We start from the raw sequence: 13536 nt of genomic DNA, 5'->3' as shown, positions 1-13536 counted from the left end.
CCCGAGAAGTTGGTGGGTTGCCGGCTTGCCTTTAGTGTGAAGAGGATGCTGTGATCCCCCATGTTTAGGGAGACTCAGGCCCAGGGAAGGCAATTTGACTAACTGGCCAACACAGTAACTTGTGCGATGTTGGGAGTTAGTCTACACCAGACCTTACCACCAGGGAAAAAGGAGGAGATAGACTCTGTCTACCACCCAGCCCCACTTCCCAACTTGGAGTTAACAAAATCTACCACAAAGCAGACCACAGGCTTCTGTGTCCCTGACCCCAGCATTGGGATGTACAAAGGGTCCGCAGACACAAACCCTCTAAGGGGCCTGGGCCTCTAAGAAAATGCCTCCTTTGGACACCAGACTAATCCAAAATGAGGTGAGGTCTGTAGGCCTTAAGTTATAAACACGATTTTGCAGCCCTGTTACGGCGTGGCTCCTGGGATACACACCATGCCCAGTTTGTAAGGACATAAATGGCTTTCAATGATGGCACATGAAAGGCCTGGCAGGTTCTCTGGAGGGTGTGGCGAGCCATGGGCCCTGCCTGGCCACCCCCTATAGGAGCATGACACCCTCTCCCGGGGGGACCGGGCACAATGTGACCTGTGTTCCAGTGGAGGTGGAGACAGAGTTGCTGGCCTGAAGGAGGGGGTTTGTGTAAGGATGTGGACGACCTCTAGAGGTTGAGAGCAACCCTTGGTCAATGAGCAGCAAGGAAACGGTGCTGCAGTCCTACAACTGCAGGAAGTAAACTCTCCAGCTTGGGAACAGGTGCTTGTCCCCCAGAGCCTCCAGACTAGAACTCAGCCTGGCTGACACCTTGCTTCCAGCCCCGGGCTATATCGAGCGGGACTTCTGACTTCTGGAACTGTGAGGTTATAAACGGGGATCATGTCAAGCCGCTCAGTCTGTAGTCACTTGTTACTCAGCAGGAAACTACTAATATGCGATGCTCTTTCTGCCTCTGCTTTTGTTCACCCTGTGTCACTCACCCAGCATCACTTTCCCCTTCCCTCCACCTCCCAAAGCTCGAGGTCCTTACATTCACAGAGTGACAGAACAGTGCCTTAGAGGTCATCTAGCAAGTAGCCCGAGTCCCTGTTTTAATAGCAGGCCAGCGGGTGAAGGATTCACCCAGCCTTGGCCTATGGGCATGCATACAACAGCCTCTACTAATAATAGAAATGGCTAATGTGCACTGTGCCCATATCATAAACCGGGCACTCTCTTCAGCATTCCATATGCCTTCATCTACTTATCTCTCAGAATGAAAACTGAGGTTCAGGAAGGTTAAGTAACTTGCCCAAGTTTGCACAGCAGAGCTCCAGGTCTGCCTATGCCCCACTCCTCCTTCATCCCGCCTGCTGGCTGCCTGCTCAGGACCTCAGGACATCTCCCACTTCTCCTTCCCCACTGCCCAGTGAATTCTTCAAGTGCTGGTTGTATGCATGCATCTTACTCTCCACTGGGCTGCAGGCTCTAGAGGGCTGGGCCCCATGCCTAGCTCAGTGCAGGGCCCTGGAGAGGTGGCAGGCCTCAGAGGGATGGCATCCAGAGAGGGCTGAAAGGAGGTGCCTGGAGGAAAAACCAGGGCCTAAGGCCACGCCCATTATTCCTTGAAGACTTGAGATCTTATCAAGGGCTTCTGGCATCCTTCACAGATGCGGGCAGAGCTGGGCTTTGCAGGAACTAGTCAGGAATGTTTCCAGGAGGATCGAGTGCCGGGCTCTGCCTGCAGCAGCAGCCTCTGCCCTGCTCTGCTAGGCACCCCCAGGCTCCCGTGGGCCTGTCACAGGGCCACCCCATCATCCTGCGAGGGAGTCTGGGGGCAGAAATCACCCCATACTGACTCACCTATGAAAGGGACAAGCCTTGAGACACATTCCCACCCTGCAGAATTTTGGTCCCCAGAGGGAAAACGAAGACGCTTCACAGTCATGTGTCTTGGAAGCCCCCCTCCTACTCCCGCCCCTGCTGCCCAATCAGATTCACACGTGTAACCTGATGCACCTCACCTCAGCCGCCCTGAGGGCCTTCTGCCCAGGGCTCCTCGGACACACAGGGGCAGTGCCTGCAGGAAGGCACTGCCCCCTGCCTGCCACCCTGACCCTGTGCCCTGAAAGTGGGAGGAGCTAACAGCCCCTGGGGCAGCCCTGGACCGGGACAGACATTCCCTCCTGGTCTCTTAGATAACAACTGAGGTGCATTTTCCATGGTCCCTCGTGGGTCCCAGCGGATTGAGCCCAGCTGCCCACAGTGGTGACCAGATCATAACATCCCTTTGCCGGCTCTCCCTCCCACCGTGTCGCTCTCCCCTGGGGACTCCCGTTCTTGGGGAACTTTGGGGAACTCAGCTTTCAGAAGGGGAACCAGGCTAACATACACTTGGGCTCATTTGTACGTTCCAGAATGAGTCCCAGCCAGGGTTCTGAGAGGCTCCCTCGTTCAGCAGAAAAGCCCAGAGCTTTCTCTCTTTAGCAGAGCAGAGGGAGGAGGGAGGGCCGGCTGTATCATCCACCTCCTCGGGGATCAGTCAGGCACTCACACCCCAACTTTTTATAGTGGTAAAATACACAGAACACAAAACGTACCATTGTAACCACTTTTAACTGTACAACTGCATGGATTAAGTACACGCACAGTGTTGTGTAAGGATCTTTGCTATTTCCAGATGGTTATCACCATCTCTGATGCCCATCAAACAAGTCCCCCTCCCCCACCCCAGCCCCTGGCCACCACTTCACTTCCTGTCTTAATGAATTTGTCTACTCTGTGTACCTCGCATAGATGGCATCCAACAATATTTGTCCTTTTGTGACTAGCTTATTTCACTTATCATAATGTTTTCAAGATTCATTCATGTTGTAGCATGTGTCAGAATTTCATACCTTTTTATGGCTGAGTAACACACTGTGTTACAATAATATACTGTAGACCACATGTTGTTTAGCCATTCATCCATCAGTGGACACTCAGACTGTTCCCACCTTTGGCTATTGTGAATGATGCTGCTATCAACATGGGTGTTTGCGTTCCTGATTTCAATTCTTTGGGGTACATGTCTAGAAGTTCTGCCACATTTTTAAGGTAAAAAGAGTGAGCAGGCATAGAGTAAACTTTCAGGCTGATGGAGACACAGAGAAATAAAGGGATGCTCCCCTCCAGGGCTTGTTCTGCTCCCTTCCTGCCTGTGCTTTGGGGTCTCCTCCTGGCTCCATTTCTCATTCATAGGAAGATCGGGATGGGAAATCTCCAAACAGCTGGGCTTCTGGCTAAGCTGAGAGAACCAGCAAGAGGAGCTTATGTTTCAATGATCAGTGAAAGTGATAAGGGGGATGGGACCAGAAGAAGAAGAAACAGAGGAGAGGGTGGAAGAGAAGAGCCAGCTCCCCTGCCGCAGCCATCCAGGATGCCAGAGAGATAAAAGTCCAGGAGCACGCCCCTGTAGTCTTCTGGGCTCCCCTCCTCACCCAGCCCTGCCCCATCCCCTGCCAGGTGATGGATGAGAAGGAACAAAAAAGCAGGCAGCAGGAATGGGAAAAGTGCTGAGGCCGCACTTTGCTGTACAGGGCTGGCAGCCCTGAGCCTGCAGGCAGGAGGCAGGAGGGCGGGGCCTGGGTGGGCACGGCTGTAGGAGGGGTGCAGAGGGGCTGAGGCAGCACAGCGGTGTGGCTTTTTTGGGAAGCCCACACTCAGCAAAGGTGCATCTGCGGACACCGTGGGCTCTGCCTGAGGTCAGGAGTCTCACTCCCCTCACCCTCTTGCCCTCCTGCCTTGCACCCTGCGGGGGGCTTCACAGTACTACATGGGGGTTAGAGGTCTGGAGGGAAAGGGAGGGCCCTGAGACAAGAAGCTGGAACTGTCCCAGCCCTCTCAGCACTCCTTTCCCACCCGCCCAGTGACAAATGGCATTAGTAGCTGTAAATTTAGCCAATCCCTTTAAGAAGAGCCAGGCATTAGAGGCATTACCTCCTCCCGATGACCTGCAAACCAGATGAGATGCTTCTGCTCTGCCGCCTGCCAGCCCTTCTCTGGGAAATCCATCGTTCCAGGCCCTCAAAGGGCAGCCCTTCACCTTCCATCAGACCCTTTCCCCTCAGGCCCTCAGCATGCAACTCAGCCCGGGCAGCACACTCTGCTGGGACCTCAGAGAGGAAGCGCAGGACTCACTTTTGGCTACTGTAAGGGGCCGGGCCTCCTGGACCACAGGCCAGCAGCAGGGAACTGTGCAGTGCTGTAGGGGGCTGCTCTGCGTTCCTGAGCTCAGTGGCCTGGGGGCCTCACGGGTCTGTCGGCCCATCCCAGCAGGATAGCAACTCCCCAGACTGACACAGGCACATCCGAGCTGGGGGTGGATAGCAGGGCCCAGCCAATCAGCACCACTCTCCTCGTGTTGAATCACATCCACCCACCACGTCTCCACCGCCCCTGGCCTGCTGCGCACAGCCTCACTCCCCTCCCAGACCCCCTGCGGCTGCGGCTCCAGGTGACCCTGCTTCACACAAGGCCCCGCCCCTTTCCCTTTCCCCTTCCCACCTCCACACCCTGCTGGCAACTGACACCTTCACCCTGAGCCTGCAAGGAGGGCTTTTTCCTTTGTCCGCCATCAGGCAGCCCCCAGGGCAGGGCCAGGCCAGGCCGCCTGCTAAGAGTGTGGGAGGAGAGAGCCAGCTGCCAGGGGACAGAGGACGCCCACCGCGCTCCCTGAGGAAGCCATGGGAACCCCCTTCACCATGGCCTGCTGCCAACCGCCCCTCCAAGTCCAGCCCACGCTCCATCTCCTGCACAAACAGGACTTGGGGTGCGGGAGAATGCCTTTCCCCCCAGCCTGCAGGCATCATGCTTGGCCACTCCTGTCTGTGCTGGCCTGGGGACTCTGGGCCACAATGGTGTTCGCCAAAGAAAAGCAAGGGAATTCGGTGGAGGCCTCCGTATACAGAAGCCTCAGGCCTCCAACCACCGGAAGTAGGAAAACTCAAATGGAGCCGGAGGTGACCCCAGAAATCCACACCACTTACTGCTTCAGGAGTCCTCTCGGGAGGCCTCTAAATGGCTGACAGCTGGCCCTAACACACATACCAGGGTGACCCTTTGTCACTCAAACATCAGATGGGGGTCAGCTAGCACAGCGTTTTGTAAACTGCAGGTCTCGGCAATTTGGGAGGCTGCGCGATAAACTCATGATCATTCAAAATACACAACTAAATTGCAAATATCAGTGAGTAACACACATTGTATGTGGAACTATTGTTTCATGGAACTTTTGTCTCATCTGCCCATGGAAAAGTATCTCTTTCTATGAGGCGTGATCAAAAGAGTTTATGAAAAGTGGCCCAGAGCAGGGCCTCCCAAACTTTCACATGTGCAGCGATCACAGGCCATCTTGCTAAAATATAGATTCGGATTCACTGGCTCCCAGGTGGGACCTGAGATTCTGCACTTCTAACAAGCTTCCAGCTGGTGATGTTGCTGCTGGTCAGAGGACCTCGCTTCAGATAGCCAAGATCTAGAAAACCTGTCACATTCTTCTTATCCATTGTGCAGATAGCCCACCCTGGTTCAAAACGGGTGGATTCTCCATCCTGAACCTCTGGCCTGTTAGGCCAGCTCCCTGGAAGAGGGGCACTTTCTCTCATGGTCCATTAAGGGCCAGGCAGGACCTCAACAGGCTGAGTTAGTATTTATCTGTGGACCCCGGGACCACCCAGCTCCACCCTGGACTCTCAGCACCAGGTGCATGTAACTGCACCTGCTCAGGGTCCTGCAGGGCCAAGCTGCAGGTCCAGACACATCCAGCTGCTCTCAACACGTTGGAGGGGCTCCTGAAATCTAAGCCACGTGACCTCAGTGGATCTTAGAGAATCCAGCTCCTTCACTGAGCAAATGAAGACATTGGAGCCCAGAGAAGGGGAGGTCCTGCTGGGAGCTACTCAGATGTCTATGGATAGAGCCTGGCCTGTAAGGTGGGTCCCCAAGTCCCCCACAGTCTGCCATCCCCAGGGAAGCCCTGCCGAGCTGAGTCACCTCCCCCTTCCCACAGTGACTTTCAGTGTCTTTGGACCCCAAGTGAAGTTCTGGGTCAAAGTCATTAATGTCAGACAGTTATTCCTAAATTACAGACAAACCCCAAATCATAGCATCATTTTCACACACTACTGAGCATGAGCCTTCACTCTGTGCAGGACCCTGGGCCAAGCCTCGTGGTTCTTTCAGAACTTCCAGAGAGACCACAGGCCTCTGGCCTCACTGCCCTCTCCCTCAATCAGTCTCAGGAGTGACTGAGGCGCTGGACCGGTTTTCACTGGGAGGGGACAGATCACTGTGAACCCGGAAGACAGGGGAGATGCTGTGAACCCTTCTCTCCTCAAAGCACCCATCGTGGCAACTCTAGGGGAGGAGTCTGAGAAGGCAGGTCTCAGGGAGAAGGTACATCCATAGCAGTCCATGCAGCAGGACACCCCATCAGATTCCAGTCTCCTAACTGGGACTTCCTCTGGAGGAAAATCCTGAAACAGTCATTTCTTGGACCCTCCCAGGGCCTCCACACCAGCAGACGAATCTGGACCGATGGGCATCCAGGGTGGGCTCCGGCTCCAGCCCCTGCCTTGTCCCTGGATGCTCTGCTGCCCAGGTCTGCCCTCCCCTTTAGTCCCCGGGGTCAACGGGAGCCTGCACTGGGCTCCAGGCGCTGACTGCCCACCAGCACGCTTAGCGGAACACGGGCTGCCTCCTGCCACCTTCTCATCCTCCCTCGCGCTGTTACCCAACTCTTGTCCCACTCTTGAATTTTTTATGTTTTTTTTTATCTTGTCTTGACAAGACTTCATGGTCCTTGGGGACCCCACTTCATCCTATACCTCTCATTGTCCCAAGCTCAGGACGGCAGACCGACCTACAGCTCCCTGGTCCTCTCACACCCACCCCGGCACACTCCTTGGTCTCCCCCGCTCTTCTGCCCACTACTGCTGGGCCCAGGCTCCCCTCTACCCCGCCCCCCCCTCCAAGTTTAGAACCTTAAAGCCAAGGGTGCTGGTGGGAGACCTAATCCATACCCCTCCCTTCCAGACGCCAGGGTCACCTGATCCACCTCAAGAGCTTCCTTAAGGCAATTCACTCCAACAGGTACTGAGCGCCTGCTGTATGTCCTACAGGCTCCAAGGGGCATGGAAGTCACAGATGAAGCCCCATAGGGGGAGATAAAGGTACCAAATCTGTCATAGGCTCAGAGTCACTGGCAGCCAGCCTCATCTCTGGCTGGAGTCAGGTGGCTTCCCCCCCCAACCCCTACTCCTACGACAGGGAAACGTAATGATTCTGGGTTCCAATGCTGGCTAACCCACTTCCTCGCTCTGTGACCTTGGGCAGCCTGTTTTCATATCTTTAGAGCAGACTGATGATAAAAGTACCATCTCATAAAGTGTTGGGAGGATTAAGGGAGATTGCCTGAGAAGTGGACCGTGTGGGACCCACCACGAGCCTTCAAAAGCTTCTGAGTTGACAGACAAAGAGTGGAAACTAACTCAGAGCATGCCAGGAAGGGATACCAACAGTGCCCTGCTCTGAACCCAGCAATGCACCTGTCAGAGCACCTGGGGTGAAGGCCAGAAAGCTCCTCCAAGCCCAGTGGCCCAGCACCCCAGGCCCTCATTCTCAGGTGACACTCTCTCTCCAGTGTCTTTCTTGGGGTAACCAGGGTCCCCAGTCATCTTGCTCCCTCCTGGCAACAGCTTCTGGAACCAGAGCCCAGCTGGAGCAGGGACAGTACCGAGTGGTTTCTGAGAGCTTGGGGGGGTCTGGAGAGCCAAAACAGGTTCCACACAGCCTGTCCCTGCGAGGCTGTGACCCTGGGGTCTGTCCCACAGCTGGGAAGGCAGAGCTGGCTCCCTGTGAGAGAAGCATCTGTTTCCCTCATCTGTCTTCATCCTCCAGGACAGCTCAGTCTGAGCCCACCTCCTGCTTGCTACCTGGACCATCCCAGCTCACAGGGACCCCGTCCCTCAGAACACTCATAGCAGCTGCTCCTCTGTCTCCTGCCACCTTGGGTGACTGGCTCTGCACAGGAGTATAATCACAAAGCAGAGATTGCAAATGGCCGTTTGGTGCCATGTCAGGGCCACAGTATCTTTTGTTTGGTCTGTTTGGTATTTTAAAAATATTTAAGCCAATTTTATAAACCAAAAGACTTCACGTAAAAATCCACATTTCTATTTTTCTTGAAAGAGTGGAAAATCCAACAACATTGGCTCACCTCCCCACATCACAATCATCAGCTAGAGCTAAGCAGGGCTGACCCCTACAGACAGGACATGTAATCTCCAGTTCTCCACAGACCCGGACACTCCCTAATTCTCCCCGCTGCCCAGAGCCAGCATTCTCATACGGCTGTGCTCACTCACACACTACCTGCCTGGCCCTCCGAGTTTGAGATCCCCTGCAAGAAAGTAACTGTAGGTGGTAGATGACTGCAAAAAGGAGCGTCCCAAAGAATTTGGAAATAAGAACAAGGGCTGCCTCTTGGGAGTTACAACGTGAAATCAATACACCATAGTCCAAAATAGAAATCAGCAAAGTCACTGCAAGAAGGAGAAAGAAAGGTTTCCAGACCAGCAGGACTCTCCCCTAACCTGGCTGAAGACAGGCCACAGCGCTATTATAGGAAGATTGCATCACTCTGCAGGGATGGGGCTGCACTGGAAGTAAAGAAAACAGTCAACCACAGAAGGCAGTGCATCCCCAAACTCCGCCCTTTGGGAAAGGGGTGCCCCTCCTGAACGTCTTGAGGGGGGTCAAGATAAATGGACAGGGCTGTCCCACTGCCCCCCATCATGCCCCTGCCTCCCTCCTCAGCTAAGCTCTTAGAGGCTGAGGCTGTGTCTACTCTGCTTTGTCCCCTGGGAGTCAGACCTGAGCCCACTGCAGACAGTCAGTTAATCACTGAGCATTTGATGATGGATTCCCAGAAATGAGAAAATGAACAGCAGGTAATTGATGCTCTGTCCGCTTGGTATTAGCAGACAGGCAGCTGCTGGCCGCCGGTGGGCAGAGACGGGTGGCGTGTTAGCAGTGGAAACAGCTAGTATGGGAGGCTGAGCACGGGCCCCTTTAGCAGAGTAGCCTGTGTGTATCCCACACAATGCTTGGAGCCCACTGGACAGCAACCACAGGCATCTCAAACTTCATCGAGGACCCAGGCTCCCATACCTCTCCCTGAATCCTCCATGAACCACAGGGAGAACTGAGCAGCAGGAGCCCAGGAGTGTAAAAGCACAGAAAACAGAAGGCCACACCCTGGCTCCTGGAGCAGCCTTCACACCTCTGCTGCCCGTGCCTTTGTTTGGAGGACCCCGGAGTGCTCCTCCCGCTCAGAGTCAGCTGCCCTTGACCTGTACTGAAGCAGGAAAGCAAACCATCAATACTGTATTCCCCACAGATCGCTGGTTTCCAAACTATTTTCCTCTAACACCATAGTTATTTTTCAAATTAAATTATACATGGCTTCCCACGATACATAAAAAACAACAACCAGCATTTATTGAGCATTTACTATGTGCTAAACCCTGTTCTAAATCCTTGTCATATATTACTTTAATCCTTGAGACAATCTATACTGTAGGCACTTTTTGGTCCCCATTATACAACTTAGGAGACTGAGGCAGGGAGGAACTGCCCAAGGGCATCCGATAAGAGGCTGGCTGAGTCAGGAATTGAGCCCAGAGTGGATCCAAGATACAGCTAGTTTGATTAAACATAAGTGAGGAGCCCACAGCTCCATCCACTCAATGTTCCCATCCTTTGCTCAACATCACCCCGTGAGCTGCTGTACCCCACGGTCACTTCTGAAGTGGGCCCTGGAACCGCTCCAGGTCAAGGCTTTGCTCCTTTCACAGGATAACAGAATAAGCTGCCATCAGATGTGAACTGTTGAGTCAGATCTGGCGTTATCTGTGGAGGCCTGGGAGACGGCTCTGGGCCTCCTAACACTGGGGTCTGCAGCTCTGCACCATCCAGCCAGCTACTTCTCAGTCGCCCTGTGTATGAGGGAGACAGAACATGCATCACCACCTCCCTCTAACTGCACCCTGGAGCAGTGTGCCTGTGGCCTAGTGACAGGAAGGACCACATCCCAGGCATCCTGACTCCAGTCCTGGGCATTTCCCCGGACCAGCAGCAGCTCAGAGTCCCACTGCCTTGTGGCATGAGCCAGTAAATCCCCAACCAGTCCCACCAGCTTGCGTTGTTATGGGGCTGAAGCTCTGAGGGACGAAGGAGAAAGGGACTGAACAGATGTTAAGTCCTACATATTGCAGAGACATCTGGAGACGGGGTAGGAAAGCCAAGCTCTGCAGGCCACAGATGTCTGCTGGCTACGGCTGTTACTCTGTAGAACACGGAGTCCAGCTACTCAGCTCTCAGCAATGACGGCCAAGCCAGAGATGAGAGCTGCTGGCCACGGCCACGCTGAAGACCCAGGCACAGCAGTTCTCCTGGGGTTGGTTTTCCCCAAGCGTTTCTCTCAAGACATGCTGAGGTCATGTAATTAGGAAAAGAGGCAGCCAGAAAATCTGAGTGATCTCCAGATCACTCCCATGGGGAACCCACTACAGTATGCCTTCCGGTGGACAGTGATCATTTTGACTTTCTCATCATTATACTTCCAGGGCCTGGCACAAAGCAAGATTCCACAGAAGATGGATGGAAAGACCATGGGCCCCCGGTGGAAGGACTGTGGAGTTGCTCATCTTGGGCCTCTGTGACCTAGGAGCCCTCCCCAGAGCTAGTTTGGGGCAGTGGTAGCCAAGACTCCCAGATGCAGCCAGAGAGAACCCACCTGGTGGCAGATCCCGGATGGCTGTTCTTATTAGGCCATCACAGTCATTGGGCTCTATTTCCCATTATCCCTGCAGTGAATTTCACTCACCAGAGTGTGATAGCAGCAGATAACCTCTTTGCGGGCACACAGCAGGAGCAGTCTGTAGCCAGTTACAGCCACAGGGAGCAGGCTGAGTGGTTAACTGGCAGATAATTAACTGAGAAATTCCCCACAGCCCTCTGAAGACTCTGCTGAGACAGGAGAAGGAGGGTATACAAAGCCAGGAAAGGGCTTCCATTGTCTCAAAAGTCACTGGATTTCACCCCAGAATCTGGGGAGCTTAAAAGTAGAAAGAACCTTATAAATCATTGAGCCAAGTGTCAGTGAGGATGTGGAGACATTAAAACCCTCATAAACTGATGGTGGGAATGAAACATGGTGCAGCTGCTTTGGATAACAGTCTGGTAGTTCCTCAAATGATCAAACACAGGGCTAACATAGGACCCAACAATTCTATTCCTAGGTATATTTATACCCAAGAGAAACGAAAATATATGTCCACACAAAAACTTATACATGAATGTTTTTAGTAATATTATTAATAATAGCTAAGACATGGAAACAACCCAAATATCTGCCAACTGATGAATGGATAAACAGAATGTGGTATATCCAGGCAGTGGAATATTGTTCTGCCATTAAAAAGGAATGAAGTCCTGACACATGCTACAATGTAGATGAACCTTGAAAACACTGTGCTAAGTGAAACTCACAAAAGACCACAAATGATCCAATTCCATTCATATGAAATGTCCAGCATATGGAAATCCACAGAGACAGAAAGTAGATTAGTGGGCGCTTAGGGCTAGGGGTGAGGGGCTGGCAAAGGTGGGTAGGAGGGCAATAGCTAAAGGGTATGGGTTTCTTTTTGAGGTGATGAAGGTGTTCTAAAATTGGCAGTGGTTGTCCATATCTGTGATTATACTGAAAACCATTTAACTGGACACTTTACATAAGTTAACTGCATGGTATATGAATTATATCTCAATTAAGCTGTTTAAAAAACTAGTTGGTCTACACAACTGGTCCCAAGATATGGCCTTGGGTTCAAACTTTGGTTGAGTAGCTTGGAGACCCATCCAGAGAAAGCTATAGTTGTGAAAATCAGCTAAGACTACCAGTTAATAATGAAATGTCAATAAAAAGCCTAAAAACGGAGTCTAGGTCCCCCCCTGGGTCTGGGAGAAATGCCTGCAGCTTCCCTAGAAGGGATTCTGCTGCTTTGCCAAAGATAGGCTGCATCTCCTTGGGCAGTTCCATTCATCCACCCATTCACCCACCCTTCCATCCACCTATCCACCCATCCATCCATCACTATCCGTCCATTTATCCAACCATTCATCCGTTTATCTACCCGTCTATCCACTTATTTAGTAAGTGCCTCCTCAAGCTTGGTGTTAGGTGTTAGGAACAAATAGGAAAGTAACCAGGCAATTGATACCATGAGTCACGTGCTGTGGGGCCCGAGGAGCAGCACCAACACATGGGAGGAATGTTTTTATTACCTTGTTCTAATTGACCAAAAAAATAAAGCAAAAGTAAAACTATTAGATATTAAAACCAGGAGAAACTTCAGAAAGTAAAGTCATCAATTCTAAGACCCACCATTTTTTTATGAGCCACAAAGGAAAGAAAAAATGCTGCCAATTAAACTCTGACATAATACCTTACTGACAGTCCTGCATGCGGACAAATTGGTCACAGGAGCCTCCCATGGCTTTGAGGTGGTTTTTTCCTTCTCTGAAGAATTTCGGGAATTTCTCTTGCCTTTGTTGGCAAGTGTGAGGCTGATAATTTTTGTTGATTTACAAGAAAGTATGAAATTGCAGTCCTTCCCCCAACAGCAAATATTTGCTTTTCTAATATCAAAAATATCAGATCGACTGTTTCCAGGTCCCTCTGTGTACACAGTAACATTTGGTATCAATAATAAATTATAGTGAGATCTTTTTGAAGACATTTTGAATGACAATGACACTTGACATGTGGGTAACCAACAACACATCTAATTCAATGGAGGTCATGACAGTCTGAACAGTAGGATCACGTGCACACCTGCTCAGTCAATGACAGCCATGCCGTGCGGCTGACAGCCAGCGACAGCAAGATGCACCCTGATTTCAGAGATCTTAACACGTAGGGGAAAAAAACATGTCTGCTAGAAGTAATGAAATGGGCAAGCCAATCCCTCATATGACAAATCAGGGAACACAAGCATGGAGATGTGACACGACACATCCCAAATCACAGAGTCAGGACAAAAACCCTTGTTAGTTGAGATTTGTGCCAATGTGTTTCCTTTCTACTCCCTCAGGCTGCCTCCAGGAGACTGCCATCTCTAAGCCTTTCTTACATTGTTTTTGCTTAAACAACAACAACAACAAAAACAGTCCTTTAGAGAATATAGCAGTACAGTCTTAGTCCTACAAGTCCATGAAGATGGGCTCATTCCATTGCCACCTAAGAGACCATCTTAAATGTGCATGGAGGCAAAAAAGGACCATTAGTTTAAAGCTGCCAGGAGACACATTTCCACTCCCCACAGGCTGGTCCCCAGTCTGCCACCCAATAATACTGTGCTATGTTTATAAATGAGGCTGGCCAGGTGTCTTTCCCGGAAATACGCACTCTCCCTAGGGGTGGGGTCCCCGGGGAGATAGTCTCCCCATCAG

The 13536-nt window shown here is 51.9% G+C and overlaps 1 protein-coding gene across 9 annotated transcripts in view; it reads right to left on the bottom strand.

Annotated features, from left to right (window-relative positions):
* The window catches only part of CTIF (cap binding complex dependent translation initiation factor), a 286942-nt gene that overhangs the window by 219116 nt on the left and 54290 nt on the right, over positions 1–13536 (bottom strand). The gene's annotated exons all lie outside the window — the stretch shown is intronic.

This window comes from Camelus ferus, chromosome 30 (assembly GCF_009834535.1).
Source record: "Camelus ferus isolate YT-003-E chromosome 30, BCGSAC_Cfer_1.0, whole genome shotgun sequence".
In the NCBI taxonomy this organism is placed as follows: Eukaryota; Metazoa; Chordata; class Mammalia; order Artiodactyla; family Camelidae; genus Camelus; species Camelus ferus.
This window is presented reverse-complemented; position numbering and strand designations above follow the sequence as displayed.